The sequence below is a fragment of the Rhagoletis zephyria genome, unplaced genomic scaffold, assembly GCF_001687245.7.
Source record: "Rhagoletis zephyria isolate East Lansing unplaced genomic scaffold, Rhagoletis_zephyria_1.1 Rzeph_scaffold_00112, whole genome shotgun sequence".
In the NCBI taxonomy this organism is placed as follows: Eukaryota; Metazoa; Arthropoda; class Insecta; order Diptera; family Tephritidae; genus Rhagoletis; species Rhagoletis zephyria.
The window spans coordinates 214,870-232,244 of NW_016157196.1; the positions used below are offsets into that span (position 1 = coordinate 214,870).

Below are 17,375 nucleotides of genomic sequence, written 5' to 3' on the forward strand. Positions count from 1 at the left end.
TTATCATGTAGCGGTAGCTTTCGGAAAGGTGGAAAACATATATTTAATACTTGCGCCGGGTATTTAATGTTCGGCTCCGCCCGAACTTAGACTTTCTTACTTGTTTTGGTTTGAAATCGGTTAAATTTCACAGTGGCGACGGGACTTCAAAGTTTTGGATGTACTCGTATTTTATGTGGGAGAAAATAATTTTTTTAAGAATGCTGTAAAATAGTTAATGATAAATATTTTTTGATCGAATAAAAATACTTCGCTTCAGAAATCTTTTAACAATAGATAATGATGCAAATTTAGCTCTAAAATTTTACTAAATATTTTTCAAAACTAACTAATTTTTGTATAGAAGAGATGCGATTATAATTTTTGAAAATGTAATTGTTAAAATTGTAAAGTTAAATCACATACCTACATACATCATAATTGCATCGTTTGAACATTTATGTAAGGAACAGTTTTTATGCGATCAAAAACTAATAATTTTTAAAGATTTTAGGGCTATACACTTTTATACTAGCGTAATGTAGGTATATATGTATGTATGCAATGAAAAGGGGAGGCACACACGCCAGCAGCAGCAAATGCCAAAATATTAAATACACATACGAGTACATACATACATATGTATGGTTAAAATAATTATAAATATATGTATGTAGATATACTTCTGCAGATAGTGTAAACCTATAAAAAATCTACCTGGAAAGCAACAATGTCGATTACAGTGAAAATGTGGTTCATTGCCCGCCATTACAGAATGACAACAATGAGTATAGCACAACAACAATAAATACAAGATACTATGCAAACTGTAATGAAAAATTGCAAATAACCATTTTTGTAAAATGATGCCAAAGCAGACAAAATGAGTATGTTAACAAAACGAGAATCAGCAAATAAATCTCAGTCAGCAGTGAAATTCTGAGGAATTCGCTTTAATGCCGGAGAGTCAGTAGGTAGGGGCAAAGGTTCGTTTATTTATAAATTCAAGTAGATATGTATGCATGTATGTATGTATGTATGCTTCCTGCTGTGGTACTTTCTTACGTAGATATATAGTATAAGTAAACATGTACATATGTAGGTCGGCCAATATTCTCGACTATGTGCCCGCCACATTGCATAGTTGCATACATACATACATATGTACATATGTAAGTAGTTTCCCTGCAAAAATTCGCGGACCAGGTGGTCTACTGGGACGTAGTTTTAGAGTATGGGCAAAAGGACCAGGCTGCATACTAGTAACTTGTTATGCTGAACTGGACCACTTCAAATGTAAAAAACTGATATATGTATGTATGTGTCGAACACCACCTCTTCGTGGCCCATCGGCAATAGCATTCGGTTGACAAATGTTAATACAATTAAAGCGATTTTAAGAAAATTCATTTTAAATAATAGATTTTACTATTTAAATTTAAAAAGCACCTTTAAAAATTATGAAGTATTCGATTTACACAAAATATTGTGAAGTTCAGTCCTTGGTACAGAAGGAGTAGTTGTCTAAGTGATCCCATGTTATATCGTTGGACCAATGGCGGTCAGGTCCAATGACATCGCAATATTAATGTAACCATATTTTCTCCATATGTTTGGATCATTTTGGTTACTATTACCTACCCCCACTTTTTGCAGGATTTTGTATGGATGCACGTTGGTGTGAGTCGTAACAAGACTTACCTGTAATGAAAAAAAAAATGAACTCAATTAGCAATTTTTTTTTTAATAATTAAATTTTAGTACATATAAATATATACATTTTAGCATATTTGTAAATCTCTTCTCTAATCGCCTCTCTTTGCGAGAATATACATTTATAGAGGTTTAATTAAAATTTTTTGATAGGTGGCAACCCTTTTCAAAATTGCTAATTCTAGCTAAAAGTGTACTTAAATGCCTTTCATTCTCTAAATGCGTTGCAATCAGCCTCACTGCGAGTTTCATGTCGAATGCGAGTCGTTTTCGAGAGCTGAGTCGTATCGAAAATCGCATGGCATTGCTTAAAAAAACACTGGATAGGTAATGCCAATGTTGTCCAGCCGTTCAGTTGTTTATCTAATTTACGAATTAGGCAATGAGGCCAGAGTTGCCAGATGTGGGGATTTCGGCCCATTTTGGGGATTTCTGAAACCATTTGGAGATAGATTTTTTCGGTTGGGGATGTGGGGATTCGATGGGGATTTTTGTTTGGTTTAAAATATTCATATTGAAATTAAAATACATATATTTTACTGCCTGCCCTTAACAATTTCTCAAACAAAGATTTTCTTTGTCAAAGTATTATTCGTGGAAAATGCCTGTTTTAATGGCTTTCGCTGAACACACAATTTTCTCTCACTTCATTACACCAAATTGTAAAAGGATCGCTGTGATTGGCATTTACCGAATGGACTGCATATATTTCTGATTTCCTCAGTGTAAAAAGAATTTTACAAAGTGGCAAGCGCACTAAAAAAAATTGACGAACTTACAGACAGCAGTGGGAATAGGAACCTTGGGCCGAAGGTGTGTTGTTAAATAGTCTCCAAAAACCATAAAAAATAAGAAGCCGCTATACGTAAATAACCAAATGATCTCATATATATGTACACATATACTACTGTGAAAATTTGTAATATAAAAGTATTCAAAACTGTAATTAAAACGAAGTAACAGCAATGAGAATACATTGTTTTTTTCTTACTTAAGGGGATTTAAATGGGGATTTAGAAGAAAAATTGGGATTTTTTGGGGATAACTGCCGCTCGATATGGGGATGCGCTATACAAAAATTCTGGCAACACTGAATGAGGCTGAATATTTTTCTTAATGTACCGTATCGGGCAAACAAAGAGGAAAGCACAAGTTTTGGCTATTTTTCAATTGTTTATTATTTTTTTTATTAAAAATGAAGCTCACTTTCTAAAAAAAACGATATACATAAGTCAAAATTTCAAACTTTGTACCAGATTTATAAAAAGTCGATGACTTTTACAAAATTTTCATCAACAGTTCAAACTTTTTTGTAGTCGGTTAAATTTTAGTATAATAAAGTGCAAGGTTGCAGTAGCTAAGGTGTATCGTTGACTTTTTTGCCAATTGTTGTTGTGCTTATTCCCCAAAAAAAATTTCAAAAATTAATAGTACTTTGCATAGAAAAAAATGCGTGACCCGTCAGCAAAAAAGTGCCAAAAATCAACGGTAAGTCCCAGCTATGTACTTCAAACTTGCACTTTATTTTAATAAAACTCAGTGGACTACAAAACTCATACCAAAATTTTTTCAAAAAGTTCTGATTAAAAAGTTTGAAAGTTTTTGTTGGATAGTGAGCTATACTTTCAATAAAAAAAATAATAATAAACAATAAAAAACAACAGAAACTTGTTAATTATTGCTTCCCAATTCGTTTTGCCGCCACTGTACATATTTAATTTATTAAATTTAAATACAGGTGGCAACTCTATTTAACAGCTCATACTTTTTTACCTAAAGCGGCGAAACTGCACTTCAAATTTCGTTTCAATAATTAATTTGAATGGGGTATTAAGTTAACTTGTTAAAAAAAGCGCTGGGTGTTCAAAATAAAGTTTCGCAGACAGCTGATAGGTTTCTCGTGAGTGTTGATAAAATACGGATCGAAATATTTAACCTTAGTCATGACAAATTACGGCAGCTAAGGATATGTTGAGATAAAACCACCTCCTCATCCTCCAAGAAGACATAAAAATAGGTGTCCAAAATATATGAAGTTGTACTACATGGGTTTCTAATTGACAGTATCCGATCAGAACTCCTGTCAGAACAGATAGTCGATAGCGCTGAGAGGCGCCTACCGACCAGAAGGTTTATATAAATTTGCATGTCGGGATTATCCTCCTGTCCAGGAGCACTCCAAAGGTTGCCATACAGGAGTTCCTGTATCCTCCTTTCCTTTTCTGGGAAGCTTAACAAGCTCATTTGTTTGCACTTAAACTATTCGATTCATTTCGAAGATCGATAAGTATTCAAGGGATTTCTTTAGGAGAGATAGCCTCAAGAATGTCCTGCCTAGCCAATTCAAAAGCCATGTAGTAGTTTCCTGCAATACCAATGTGCCGTGGAACCGAAACCAGTTTGAATTCGAAAAAATTCGAGGCGATCTAGAGAGTTGTCGATAGTGCCATGAGAAAACCCAGAGCTCTGATTGCTGACCGAGGCTGGCAAAGTAACGACTAAGGATATGTATAGCGATAATCGTAGAGGTTTTCCGGTGCCAACTGCAATATTGGACTTTCAATATATAGTCTGTTCCTTTGAACTTCGGACTAAAACCTGAGGAACTGTCAAACTACAATTTTACTCTCTCAAGTGAGAGTAAAAGGAGAAAGGATGCAGAAGTCCACGGGAACGCAAAAAGCACTATTTCCTGTAAAAACGTCAGTCGGTTTGTTTACATGTCATTGGTACAACACTGATTTGGCTGAAATATCACTAAATAATTATTAAAATGTATACATATTCAAACATTTCTTTGTTTCCTTCCATTTTTTTTTACAAATAAAGGTTCTTTGCTTTCATCGCTTTCTGTTTTTGTTCGCACATGTGAATCAGCTGATCGTTTGACACTTTTCATGAACTTACAGGGAAAAAATCTCCGGACTAAATCCTGTAACTTCTGACTAGGAACAGTTGCTCAGTTAATCTCTCAGAAGTGTTCCCACTTACAGGTTTTATGTCAATAGGAACGACTTCCTGTAAGTTCTGACTAAATCCTGTAAGCCGGACTGCTATTGGAACAGACTAATAGATGTTTGTCTCGGAATGCGTTCAAATACTTAGCAGTCTTCCGAAGCTTTCCTATGACGATGAGTGCTTCTGCTCGTCAACTAATACTTTTGCCTGCTGGCATTTCGTTGGTCATCGCTAAGTTCAAAATAGCAGTTGCTCGAAAAAAGAAGACAAATTAATTGAGCTGACGAGCAAACAACTACCTAGTAGCCTTTCCTGCAGGGTCTCTAGGGGTAACACACAAATGTTGCATCTCGTGCATATGCAACACACCCACAAAATTAATGAAGTAGCAGGAAAAAGTTCAAAACCTAACAGCTGGTAGGCACTTTTGCTGGAGCGATGCTCCAGTCATATAACAGCACACACTTTGGCAAAAGGCAACGGCAGCAGGGGCGCAAATTAATTGTAAATACATACAGATGTCTGTCATTTTATTAAAACAACTTAAGTGACTTTAGAAGGTTTCACCTTGAATTAAAAAAAATCATAGGTTTCCCTTCAAAAAAGTTTATATTTTTATTAAGCTTCTATTAAAAGAACATCTTAAACCACACCTCTGTCTGTTTAATCGTTAAAATATTGTTTGGGAACCCAATGAAATATTGCTTCAAAGGCAAAATGTTCTATCTCGAGTTAAGTTGTTTTAATAAACCGCCACAGTTATGTTTTGTATGCAACATTTCGCAAATTCACACGCTGAATACATAAAAGAATCGGGGCACAGCCAAGTTCACACGGCAATGGCGTTGGCGCCGAAAGCTACGCTCAAACAAAACAACAATAAGAACAACCAAAAGAATTGTGACAGCATCCACACAATGCTAACTAACATCAGCAACAACAATAACAACAGTAACAACAAGTGCGAAATGGGCAATTATGCCGCATAATTTTCGCTTTGCTTTTGGGGCTGCCAAGCTACGCAAAACCGAATGTTGCAACAGCATCTTTGTACATACAACATAGTGCCAAAAAGAAGCAAAAAATTTGCAAAAGTAGTGGAAAATCAACAGCGTAGCCGCAAACAGTAGCTGTAAAAGAGATAAAGTCACACGGAGCGCACAAAATTAAAACATTAACGAGACAAACGGAAAAACGGAGCGTAGAAAACAGGCAACAGCTGTTGCTACTGCAGTTCGGCATTAAGAGTTAAGCTGAAATTAGTCAAGAACGCAGCACGTATACTTAAACGCAGTCTGTATACGCAGAATTTTGTCGATTACTGGAGCCCTCAGTGTTGCTTACTACAGTGTTGCCACTCATCAATGCCTTTTCATAAAGTTACCTTTTCAACAACAAGTTTTCGTGCTATTATAGATCGTAGCTAAATATAAACTACTTAGTTTTCAACAAAAAACCTTATTCAGTAGTAAATTTCAAATATTTCAAACGTATTTTGAATAGGGAATTATAACATTTTTACCATCTGCAAAACTGACGAAGTGGCAGCCATCTATAGAATGAAGAAATCAGCTGAAACGGAAAAATCTAAATTCCGCAGATTTCTGCGCTACGGGCTACAACTACAGAAAAATTCTACGCTGTTGTGTTTTCATTTACATGGCGCTTTAGTAAGACAGAACGTGTCAGCTGACTTGGCTTTACGTACCGGTAGGTTTACGTTCTTGACTAATTTCAGCTTTAAGAAAGAGTACACTAAAACGTAACGAGATAGAAGCGTAAAAAACAATGTAGCGGCGCAAAATTGCTAACGAAATACAGCAACAACAAAAGAACTTTATTAAAACAAGCCAACCAAAAATATTGCAACAACTCAATTTAGTGGCTTATGTTGCTGCTGCTGCTGCTGCCCATTCGATAGACTTTGGCTTAGATTAATTGTTGTTGCTCGGTAATATGGCTGTTATATGTTATTTTTTCAGCGAATATTGCTATGTATGTATGTATGTATATATGTGCATACGAGCTTACTTGTTTGTGTTGCCACAAGAGAATTGAGGCAGCATAAATTTAGAAATTGTGTCAATTGAAAGCCCTGAAAATCAATTAGTCAATAGCTCAGCAAATAATTTGTTGTTTTTGTTGTGCTAATGTATTTTAATGCTTTCATGCTGCTAACAGTCGAGTTATGTAATTATGAAACCTAAGTTATTTTAAATTAAGCTATGTACTTACTTGTAGATTAGCAGTAGCGTACCCACGATATCGGTAAGGAGGGGTATGACAAACACTTTTCAGCGATAACTTAAAGTCGAGACACCCAATAGCTGGAGGCATCCATAATTTTTAATTAAAACAAAAACTACTTTACTATATCCCCCCAAAAACACCACCTGGCTACGCCACTGTACATTAGGCGCAAGACTTTTTTAATTTAAACCACCTATGAGGAGAGGATGAGGAATGATTAAAACACAAAAAATAGCCCTTCTCAAAATTCGCTACAAAAATTGGAAATAATTAAATTCTTAAGAAGTTTAAGTAGCTATTTTTTTTTAAATTCCCATTTAAATAATTTTTTATTGAAATTTGCGGAGAAAATACAATTTTGAAAAAATGAATTCTTCTGTTCGTGATAATGAATGTTTGGATTACTTTAAAACGAAAAGCATTGCACAAGAAAGTGTTGAAATGTTATAAACAAGTTTAACCAAAATTAAATTTTCTTCTTTTGAGTTTTTAGACAAGTTTAGCTCTTGTATACTAGCAATTCTTGTATAGCCAGAGTTTCTGTTCAAAATGCTTCATTTTTTTTTTTTAAATATACATATACGCAAACATCAACAGAACTTCCAGATTTTCCAGCCCTGCTAATAACTTAAAATTCAGTAATGAAAAAGTAATGTCGCACATAATCAGCCTAACGATTAGTTTATTTTTTCGCCCGAATCGAACTTTTTTTCACCTTTCGCTTCCGCGTATTCACTACGGGCGGACAAAAAAAAACATTCGAGCGAAACTCACGATATGGCTGAATATTTCCCATAAAAATGCCAGTTTTTAATTCCTTCAAGTCAAAGTATTAATACATTGTGAAAAAAAACATAAAACCGTTCTTATCACGTAAGAATTCACATTTCTTTCTGTCGCAAAAATCCATGCTCAACGGTTCTCAAAATGCTCGTGTGTTTGTATGTAAATAAATATGTAAGTATGTTTGTACAAATAACTTTATTATTCGCAAATTATCGCACAGACATTTTGCAATAAGGTCATCAATGGTGTGAATAAACGATAATTTATTAATTTTAAAAATAATTAAATAAAATGTTCAGCAAATATTTTTTTTTTTTATTTAAATTGTGCTAATAAAAAAGTATATTTCCTAGCGTAGAGTTCACCTGGCAAGCAATTAAAATGATAATCCTCTCAGCTTTAGAATTTTAACAAAATTTTGCTAATTAGAATTTTGATAAGCGTAATTGTTGGAAAGGAGACAGTAAACTACTTTTTTCTTATTTCAATCAGAAAAGCATCTGGAATTGCCATTAGTTTTTTGAAGTGTTGTGCATATGTATGTATGTATGTAGATGATTAATAATATAACAATATTTAGAACAATATTTCGAATCGATTTTAACGCAGGAATGTTATACGCATTATTTGTTTGAAACGCAAATTTCGCGTATAATTTTACCTAAAATTCTAAATTTATAACTTTGCCCTTCCGAAAGGTAATACCTTTGAAACTAAACTTTTGAAGGCCTCCCTGTTCGGACGTAGAAGAAGTTCGGAAAAATAAGAAGTCATTCGGAGTCAAGTCGGGCCTGGAAGCTAGATGATCTGTCAAGTTCGCGCTACGGGTGCTGCACTAACACTATTTTGTTTGAGCTGAAAAATAAGGCTACTCTTAGCGCGAATAAAAGCCGAACGAATAATTTTGATCTTTAGAAGACGCTGTGGTCGGACATGGGGTCGGAACTGAAAGTCAATAGACTGTATATATAGCAAGATCGTCCCTCTGATGGTTGATTACTGGTGGTTGAACTTTCTATTGCAAGCGATTTATGACCCCTAATTTTTCAGACAGAGTTTGTAGCAGTCAAAAGGGTTTTGGAAGGGCGCGGTATTAGGCATATTTTTAGAAAGCCAAGCGGCCATCACTGATAGGATAATCATCTGACAGTTCGTAAACGAGTGTTGTGATCTTCTTCCGCTCGAAGCAGTGAGGACTACGATGACATTGTACTGGGCAGCAGACACTGGAGTAACGAGGTCGGCGAAAAATTGGTAAGAAAAGACTCAGCGAGAGCAGATTCTCGTAGGACGGGAAGCATATTTTGAACTCAGTTGGTTGGGGACTTATAATTACTGATTGGGTAAACTCAGACCGAAGTATGTGTTGTGGAATGGTAGTGCATTTCAAATAGGCCGGGCTCTTAAATGGAACTGAAATAAGGTTATTGGCTAGGCACTTAAATCGTCATATATTTACAGCGACAGAATGCCGCGTACTTTGAGGACGAAGATGATACATCAGGGTGGGCCAGACAAAGGCTAAAGCATTTTAATTTGTCAAATAATATCGCTCGACTGTAAGAAAATCGTATGCTATGATACCAAGAAGCTGACAGTATTTCGTGTTTTCAGGATTAATAACTTCATAATCGGAATAGATAAGATCTCCTGCTGCACCCAAATGTTTAACTAACAAGCTAACGTCGCAAGTTTGCCCAACCCTGGTATAGGGCATAGCGATCGTAGACTTTAAGGGCAATTATTAATATTTTTTTTCCTTTTAAAAACTCTAATTGTTTGACGGCTATCAATTTTAATTTATTGATTTTAAACAATCAATGGATTTATTTGTCTTTGTAAGGAAATATGGCACATACATATTGTGCCATTTGTTCAACTATAAAATTCCCATAGCTGAAATGAAGCACTTCGTTATATGCAACTTTAACCCTCATATGCATATGCCGCCCTCTAAAGCGCACTTAAGCAGCTTAAGTGTGGCTGCATGCGATCGCACACACCAATGGTGGCAACATTTTTGTTTACACTCTCAGGCGCTGAGCAACAACAAAATAAAAGAAAATAACAATGTTTACTGCGAAAAGTATACTCGATAGCGTTGAGCGGTTAGCTAATTGGCCGGCCGTATGTTGCACGCGTTGTATGTACAGCTAACGTCAAGCAAAATAAAAAAAATAAAAATTTTATATAATTTTTATTTGATGGACGCGTGAAGCTAACACTTTAGCCGTTTTCTATTGTAAACGAAGTGGTGCTGGCTTTTGGGCGCACAAATAGCTTTTAATTGTGTTAAAAATACACAAATTGTATATTAAAGTCATTTTGTTGCTTTTGACGTTTCACAGTTTAATCGTTGCTGTTGTTGTTTTTTGTAGTCTTATGTGGCGGTTGAAGCGTATGAGAGGATTTTCAATTGCCTTCGCGCTGTCCCCTTTTCGTTAAATCGATCGCGCTGATCTGCTCTTGACTGGGGTTTTTGGGTTGGGCAAAGCCAGTTTAAGCTGGGCGGTGGTGGCTTAATAGAAACAGTACAGTAACAGAGTGTGGGGCGGAATGAGAAAGAGTGCGCAAGAAGAAAAGCGGCAATAACAATAACATAATTCAATAATTTGCCAAGCACTCAAAGTGGAATGATACGAATACTTCTTTGTATACAAAGCGTCGAGAAGGGGTGGTGCGAGCACAATGTTCGTTTATTTATCTGATAGTGATCAATTACACATTGCATGTGCACATAAATACAAATACAAAATAGAGTGAGTAGCTATGTATGCTTACGGCCATACGGAAAGCTGCAACATTTCCAAACAATTTGTTGATCTTAAGTTTTTTATGCGGTTATTGCTGGTATTTATTAATTAAAAAATTTCAAGCCCATCGAAATCGCAGAAGTGACGCACCCCACTCAACAGCAATGCTACTCTGGTGTGCTGGAGTGGGGATATAAAATATATAAAAAAAAATCTCAAAAATATTTATCATAAAAATATTGAAAGCAATTTGGTTGCAATACCAATCATTTCAACAACAGCATGCAACAATATGGTGCATAACACAAAATGCAGGCTATAGGAGGATGCAGCATGCAAAGTAGCAGAAAAAAATTTCAACTGAAAGAAAGCAAAAAAAAAAATAAAAAAACAAATTATGAAAACAAAAACCCCGCTACTTACAACGGAGCTAAGGAAGAAGCTGCTGCCATGCCGTGCGGCAAGCAAGGCGGTTTCGTTGCACCGAAATTGCGTGGCCCAACATCGAGCGGAGCGTGAGAATTTCCCAAAGACGATTGACGACGGCTGCTTGCAACACCAGCAACATTTTTTTTTTTCGTTTCGTGTACATACAACATATGTATGTATGTATGTAGATATGTTGCACTCCACTCAAAACTCGTGGGTATGTGAATATGTTCCTTCTACGCACGCTCAGCTAAAAAAAAAAGCAAATATGCACCAAAAGAATTGATAAGATTTGCTGGCGTTGACTCGTCTGCCTACTGTGCCGCAATTTTCTTTTGAATGTACACAGAATCGTAACTAAGCCATATGCAAACTTATGTGTAAGCGCATATGCACACATCTGGGCCACTTAAGTACATATCTACATATGTACATTAGGGTGCCTCACCAAAAAAAGTTGCTGTTTTTCCACCGGAATTTCAAAATTTATTATATTTTAATATTTCCGCCAAAATCATGCGGAAAAATATTGAGATTTACGTGAGCTAGATCGATTTAAAAATATCTTCATATGAAAAAAATATATATATATTTATATATTTCATGATCCAATAACCGGATCTAAACCAGAGTAGTATGGAAACACCTCTGAGACACTACCTTTCCGATGCAAAAAGAATTTTCGAAATCGGTTGACGTGGTCCAAAGTTATTCGATAACATACATAAAAACAAATTTATAAATAAAAAAATAATAATATTCCGACGAACTGATAACCTCCTCCTTTTTTGAAAGTCAGTTAAAAATTGTTTTTAAAAAATAATTTTTTTTTTCGTAAAAAACTAAATTTTCGGAGGTATTTTCATATAAGTCCGGCTCACATAAATCTCACTATTTTTCCGCAATATTTTTTCGAAAGTCTTAATATATAAAAAATTGTATATTTCCCATGGAAAAACAGTACGAATTCTTTTTTGTTTTGTATGGGGTTGATGCACCCTAATGTATGTACATTTTCAAGTGTTCACTGAGTGGCGCATAGTACTACTTACAAAAGCAACAACAAATGTACATAATTTTCGAACGTTTGTAGGTACGAGTACTTAAGCGTGTGTTACATGAATGATCCGCCTTGGTTATCCTGCAGTGCACTTTAATCTCTATCTTCTACTGTTGTATGCAAGTAAATTTATTTTATGTGTATGTAAGTATTTCATGTACATACATACATAAGTTTCATTAGTATGTATTTGCTTTGTTTTTTTGTTTATGCCACTCCTAATTAATATCTATGTTCTTTTTTCATTGTGTGACAAACATCTTCCACGGAAATGAGTCTACTTCTAAAAAATTTCTCACGCGCCTCTGCTTACGTACATATCTTCGTGCAAGTATTTCCTGCTTTGAAGAGGACGAAGGAACTTATGTACATACATACATACGTAAATATTGTGACTGTAAAATATGATTATTGAAATTACATATTGAGTTTCAAAATATTTCTTCATAAATTGTTTAACCAACTTTCAATATTGAATTACATATGTATACGCTAGAAGTCTTTAGAGGATTTAGAAAAACCAATCGCAGAATGAAAATCATCCTCCATCACGATAACAGGAGCTCCCACACTTCTGCTCAAAGAGAATGGTCAATGAATCATTCACCTTACCAGCCCGATTTGTCACTCTGGAACCGGTCGCTAAAGTCTTCGAAAATCTGATTTTAGTGGTACCAACTTCAGTTTGGCCAATAGTTACATATGTATGTATATTAGGGAGGTTCTTAAAAAATCAAATGACTAAATTTTGGTTCCGATCGGATACGGTTAAAGCGTGTCGCACAGTGGGCAAAGTTCCTCTATAGAGACCCAAAAAATTAAAATCAATTTTTTTTTTCAGTTATCATCCAAAATCGATACTCCTAAAGTCGAGGATATCGAATATAAATTTTGGTCCCGATTAAAGTCGGTTAAGACGTTTTCATAGGGTAATCAGAAGTTTGAAGTGATATCTTCGACTAAAAAAGTATCGATTTTTGAGATTAGGTGAAAACAAATTAATTTTAATTTTTTGAGTCTCCATAGAGGTATCTGAACTTTGCCTCCTGTGCGGCACGCTTTAACCGTCTCAAATCGGGACCAAAATTTGTATGTGATATCTTCGACTATAGTAGCATCGACTTAGTGGTTGAGGCTTAGGATATCTGATGTAAAAGTTTGCTTCCTACATTTAAGGACCACCCTAGTGTATATATTAAACATATCAAAGAATACTTTGGAAATATTCACGTAAAACTTAATCCACCTCATATTTTCGGGCTCAGAAATTACAGGGATAATCAAAGTGACGCAGGCTATACTAAAGCAAAATACGGGCCTGATCGAGGCACGTAATAAAAGCGACATTACTGCCGTACTGAAGAAAAATGGCAACATTGTTGCAACTGCCCAACTGATATTACATTGCTAGAAATTCACACAGAGCGCGATACTTTAATAATTCGCGCGTGATTGCAACTCCAACAAGCTCTACATCAATTAGGTTGTTGTTGTCGTAGCGGCACTACTAAGTCCCGCCTATTTCGGTGCATCCTTCAATTATTGTCATCAAGCTCAACTAAAGGTTGGCACAGGAAACGGGCAGTTCCAATAGGGTCGGACAAAAGGGATAGGGGTGTTAGGGAATGGGATTGAGGTCATGTGAAAAGGTGGTTGGTGTCGTGCGGTGAGTTTCCGCATGCCGGACACTCATTACCCCACTGGGGTCGAGTCTGGATAGGTAGCTGTTGAGGCGGCTACGCTATCAAGACCGTAACTGGGCTAGGGTAAGACGGGTATCGACGGTTGAAGCTCTATATATGACACAGGTGGTGATTGGGCTTCGATCACGGCCGGAAGTCGTGGTAGGTGGTGACCGACTCCCTATGAATGTCGCCGATCGCTCGTCGGTACGTCGTCGTGTTCAGTGGTTGGTCGATGTGAGTGTGGACCGCGTCCCTGTAAATGAATAGGTGACGCCTGACGTGCCTGGGCGGAGGCTTCTCCTTTAGCAAGGGTCTGTTAGGATGTTCACTTCTGTGGCACCCGACCAGAAATTACTTACAGAGCATTTTATTGTGCAATGGTACGGACCGTATCCATTGAGGAATTTCATGCAGAAAAAATCTTAATTAAGCGGCAAGAAATTATGCGCATCGAAATTGTTAACTCATCATGCCGCAAACACACTTACATAAACACAAGACGCGTGCGTAGCGCCCTTTAGCCGATCGCAGAAAAAAAAAACATAGTATCTACGTATGAATGTAGATACATATGTATATAAGTATAGGACTTTGTCTTTGCGGCTAATGTGCGTCATTGCAACGCCCCGAAGTTTATTGAACTCACCCAGCAAACTTAGTTGGAAAGATTTTTTCAATTAGCGCGCAACCACTTGTGACTATGTAGGATGCTCTGGACAACGCACAAAAGCGTTCTTTCATTGCCGCCTCAAGTGAGCGCCACAATGCTAATGAATTGCTTGGCCATTAGTGTCATTTGAAATGCACAATCGGTTTGATGTCTCAGCCAGCACCTCTTCTTCGTTGCTAGCTAGGTGGCTGCCATCGCTTGCAGCATTTTGCAGATCACTGCGATCATTGATCGCGCAATTGAAAGGCTGGGCGCAATGATTTATTTTTTATTTTTTTCTTGCCACTGGTTTCACTGATAGCGAGGCTCTGGTATTTGATTGATTTTCAACTTGGACATGAGCTTACACTCCCTTTCTTTGTTGATCTGTTGTTTTCAAAATCGTTAATGCAGTCGGTCGAGTGACGTTTAGGCGCGCGCTTAGTGCGGCTCCAAAGGGACGCGTTGGTTTTTATTTAATCGACAAAGAATTCTTTGCGTCTTCATTAGCTGTTTTTTTTATTTATTTTTTTGTTTGTTTTGTATGTATGTGTGTACGCACTGCATTTTTGTTGCATTTTTCATGTGTTTGGATTAAGTTTTGTTGCATAAACTGTACTTGCTGCTACATTGTAAGCGCGGTCGAGCTTATGAAAGCATTTTCGAAATTCCTTTGAAATGTTTACACTAAAACTAAATGACTAAACAAACAATTAGCATTGGGACTGCATTTGAAAAAAATTGTGATTGATGGGTGGCAGTGGTCAACGCCCAACAGCCGCCAGCTGTCAAATTGGTCAAAGACAAAACAAATATTGAAATTTACAGCTTATAAATGTAATAGATTTCAGAAATAGACTAAAAGTATCTATCTATGTGGAATGTACATACTTGTATAAATACTTATATATGTGCATGCATACGAGCCTACATTGTATATATGTAGCTACGAACTTAAGTTCGAGTCGATTAGAACTTATCACCTACATACGAGGGTAGTTTGATTAGTCCGTGACTTTTTGAATGCAATTTTTATGCGTAAAAGAGTTTAATCGCTTCCACATTAGAGATTTCGTCGAGGTCCTAAATAGACATTTGTTTCAGCGAGCTCTTCATTCGAAATCACTTAGGGGACGGTAATTTCTTCACTTTCGGAAGAAGGAAATAGTCGGCGAGGTCTTAATTGGTCTTAATTGGAAGAATATGCTGGATGGATAGCAGTTCGTAGCAAGTCATGTTGACTATTCCGGATTTTCTTTTTTCTTATTTTCGTCGAAACTAACGAAATGGTCTGCTTTCATTAGATGTCAAACACAAACTAAAATACAGATTCCTCTCCTTCCTCGCGGAAGTCCGGGCTAGTTTCATGCCCGAAACTGCTTTATTAGTCAGTGAGTTTGACTATATATGCCGGGTCGATGCCGGCGATCCCTGTATCAGAGATCTCAACTTGAAAATTCAGTAACCGTGGTAGAAGTGGTAAGACCACTTATAGATGACGGAAATTCATTCCAAAATACATTACACCTACCCTGTCAGAAACATTAACATTAAAAACATACTTTAAAGACCAGCAACTTCATCTCTGGTGTTATTTAGCTTTGGTTAACCGTGGGAAGCTCCTATATAATCAGAAGAAGTGCGATGACAGAGTGGAAATCACATTCCGTGATGCTTCCACTACTAAAAACTGCAAAACCAGCTCAAAAACTCTGCAACGTCTAGCAGTGAAGACAATTGAGTTCTTATTTTTTCCTGACTTCACGTGCAACGCTAGGCATCAAAATGCCATCCGTGGCCACTTAACGTAATGAATGGAAACTTGAGGAATTCACAGCGTTAATCAAAATTGCCCCTGAGAGATAACTATTCTATTAGTATTGAACACGTCAAAGGCTTTCGAAGCGGTTTGTCACTACACGCTACTAGAGGATATTGGGGCATTCTCTACCACGAAGACTTAAACAACGGACAGTGAAAGATCTGAGTTTTCGACTGTAAAAAGGAGGTCCCACAAGGTGATGTCCTCACCCAACTACTGTTTAGATTCTAAAACTCGAAATTTACTAACCACCCAGTAAGAGTTTGACTGAGCTCCGCCAAAGGCGTTTGAGTGTTGTGTTGGAAAGTAAACGGTTATTCTTCTGATCTTTCTCATTTATCCACTGCATGAAGCCGTTCATCTCCCAACCCCCCTAAAAAACCGCGATTACACTCTTAACCATCGGTAATAAGGAGATACAGCCGCAACTAGCCATCAACGGCGACAGATCGCCAATTCCGACAGTAACTGACGCGAAAATGTTTGTGGTTACACAAACGCAATGATATTATCTTCAGTGATCAGTTTCTGCTCGTCTTAATCGTGGGAAAACCGAACAGGTACTTGCTGGATGTAGAGATATCTCCTAGGCGCTCAACGTTCTCATGGACGAGATTCAGACCTATGTACATATCACCGCCTCTGGACTCGACATTGTGCCCGCAGGCCATAATAGACATTTACCAAAAGAGAGTCAGCAACTTTACCAAATCACGTCTCGTTAATGACGTCATCGAAATTCGACCAACAAAGCTTCACTTTTTTCGAAACACCCACACAACACTGAAGCACAATGTATGATAGGCTTGTGAAGGGACCTTACACGACACCAGTCACATTTTCGCTTGTCGCGCTTGAACCCACTGAGCTAACACCCGCTTCCCGTGGTTCAGATTCCGTCGAAAAAGCAAGTTTCGATTGAAGGACTACAAGATTTAGGCAGACCAATAACAAGTATTAAGAGAATTCAATTGGTAGCAACAGTGTTGCATTTAAAATGACTCTGCGAAATATTCAAAAAGCCACAGACTTATCAAACTTCCCTCGTGATTATGAACATAATAAGCCAGTCATAGGGCATTTTTCTTCCATAAATATTGTTAGTTAACTGCACAACCGCGTCCACTGACATTTTATTGCAGCGCCATCAGGTTAAGTAACTTTATAGCATTCGCGTTACAACATTTTTTAGAATATTTTTCGTCAGCGCCTGTACAAAATCCATTTTGTTTTTTTCATAGCTTTTATATACAAATGTACTTAGCTATGAGCTTAACTACTAAATATTATT

At 36.8% G+C, this 17,375-nt stretch overlaps 1 protein-coding gene and 1 long non-coding RNA gene across 2 annotated transcripts in view; both read right to left on the reverse strand.

Moving 5' to 3' along the window:
- LOC108377853 (uncharacterized) overlaps window positions 1-6,298 on the reverse strand; it is a 21,149-nt gene extending 14,851 nt beyond the window's left edge. The window contains exon 1 of the long non-coding RNA XR_001849366.1: window positions 6,141-6,298. This is a non-coding gene — a long non-coding RNA (uncharacterized LOC108377853). The remainder of the gene's footprint in view (window positions 1-6,140) is intronic.
- Window positions 1-17,375, reverse strand: part of Egfr (epidermal growth factor receptor) — a 217,638-nt gene that overhangs the window by 128,558 nt on the left and 71,705 nt on the right. The window lies entirely within an intron of this gene.